This window comes from Triticum aestivum, chromosome 3D (genome assembly GCF_018294505.1).
Source record: "Triticum aestivum cultivar Chinese Spring chromosome 3D, IWGSC CS RefSeq v2.1, whole genome shotgun sequence".
In the NCBI taxonomy this organism is placed as follows: Eukaryota; Viridiplantae; Streptophyta; class Magnoliopsida; order Poales; family Poaceae; genus Triticum; species Triticum aestivum.
Window position 1 is genome coordinate 7790875 of NC_057802.1, and position 2628 is coordinate 7793502.

Here is a 2628-nt window from a genome sequence, read left to right on the forward strand (position 1 = left end):
CCATGCATGCACCGTCCATTTGGCATTTTTTGATATTTGGCAAATTTTGTCGTGTTTCAAATTATTACATGATATTTTGCTGGTTTTTTCCTATGCATCAAATTGTATTGTAAATTTGTAACGTTTCATTGTCTACGAGCAAATCCACTCTGAAAGTGTACTCTTATTTGTTGATAGACAACGAAAAATTGTATAATTTGAAATGAGAAAAGTTAGGACGTCGATATCCACTGAACGTCCAGTCTGGGAACGCCCCAGATCGAACAATTCGTTCGGGCTGGGACGGCCGAACTAACGAACGCCCCACAGAAAAAAGCATAACGAGTCCTTTTCTTGCGGGATCAAACGGGTACCTATCGCTAAAACCAACCTCATCTAACAAATGTGCCAAACCCAGTATAAATAGGCCACAAACAACCCAACTAGACCAGTATAAGGCCTTAAGATGGGATTTGCAGCTAAAAAAAAGCTGCAAAAACATGCAAAAAGTTGCCGTTGTTTCACGTAAAAAAAAGATGGCAGAAAACGTTGCAATGGCAAAATAAAAAAGTCAAAAAATGGCATGAGCGATTGAAGTAAAATTGCCATGTATTTGCCCCAAAAAAGGTAAATTGCCTTAAAGCAAATTTGCCATCATGCAAAAAAGAAAGTTGACATGTGAGCAATAAACCAAGAAAATAGTTTAATCGGGGTCATACATGCCAAATTTAGCCATGGCAAATAAAAGTAAAAAAATTCCATCGCATTAAAAGTAAATTTACCATGGTAAAAAAAGAGTTAAAATTGCCAGGAAAAAAAGAAATAAATTGCCATGGCAATAAAAGTTAAAAAAGGCCATGGTGATATAGGAAAAATTGCCATGTCAATGAAGTTAAATTTTCCATGACAAATGAAAAAGTAAAATTTTCCATGGCAATAAAAGTAAAAAAATTGCCATGGTACAAAGGAAAAATGGCATTAAAAGTAAATTACCATGTAAAAAAGGTTAAAATTGGCATGAATTTTTTTAAATATTTGCCATGCCAATAAAATTCAAAAATTGCCATGGTGATATAGGAAAAATGCCATGTCAATGATGGTAAATTTGTCATGGCAAACGAAAAAGTAAAATTTACGGCAATAAAATTTAAAAGTTGCCATCACATTAAAAGTAAATTTACCATGGTAGAAAATAAAAGTTAAATTGTCATAAAAAATAAAAAAAATTGTCATGGCAAAAAAAGTAAAAAAATGCCATGGTCATATAGGAAAAATTGCCATGGAAAATGAAAAAGTAAATTTTGCCATGGCAATAATAGTAAAAAATTGGCATGCTACAAAGTAAAAATTGCCATGGCTTTAAAAAGTAAATTTACAATGATAAAAATAAGAGTTAAAATTGCCATGTCAAATTTTTTTGCCATGGCTATAAAAGTTAAAAATTTGCCATGGTGATGCAGGTAAGAATGACATGTCAATGAAGGTAAATTTGTCATGGCAAATGAGAAAGGTAAAAATTGGCATAGCAACAAAAGTAAAAATTGCCATGCTACAAAGTTATGATGATGGATTTTTTAGACATGTATCGTATGAGTATTCCAAAAAAATGTTTCAATTTTTCTATGATGTATGAGACACACTTATGTTTTTTTTGCCATGTGACCAATGCACAATTTTTCCCCATGATATTCTCAATGGACTAGCAGTTGAAAGTGCATATTCAAAAAAAGAAAATAAAATTGCCATGCTAAACTGAATTAAACTTGCCATTGTCCATAAACTAAGTTTGCCATGTTAGAGAAAATAAAAAATTATACAAATGATTCTTTAGTAAAAGTTGCCATGGCACATGAAGTAGTATTGCCATGATATGAAAAAAGTTTGCCATGGTATTGACGCAACATGAATTAAAATTTTGCCATGGTGAAAATACAAATTTTTTGCCATGTGAATACAATACAAATGCCACGGTGAAAAAATACAGAAAAGTTGCCATGGTCAAATCTAAAACATAAGATACTTGCATTTTTGCTAAGTGCACATGGCAACTACAATATACTTCTCTTAACATAGGACATGCAACTAACGTAGGCAAACACTAATACGTCCAATTTGCATCATGATTTCCTACTGTTATTTATAATGTATTTGATCATTATTTCACGTTGCGATGCAATTCTTATGTCTTTTCTCTCTTAATTTGCAAGATTTATTTGAAGAGGGAGAATATCGGCTGCTGAAATTCTAGACCTGAAATAGCTACATCAGAGATACCTATCCTACGGAGCTCTAATTGACTTGAAATTTCACGGATATTTTTTATTGAATTCATAAAAAATACTGGAAAGAAGAAATAATGGAGGAGACCCACCGGTTTCCCACAAGGCAACAGGATGCGGGCCCTTGGGCGCCCTGATGCCTTGTGGGGCCCCTGGCTGGTCTCTTGCCCCCCCTTCTGCTATATAAGCTCTTTTGCCCTAAAAAAATTATAGAGAAGACTTTCGGGACGAAGCGCCGCCATCTCGAGGCGGAACCTGGGCAGGAGCTATTTTGCTCTCCGGCGGAGCGATTCCGCCGGGGATACTTCCCTCCAGGAGAGGAAAATTGAAGCCGTTGACATCACCAACGATCTTCTCATCATGGGAGGAC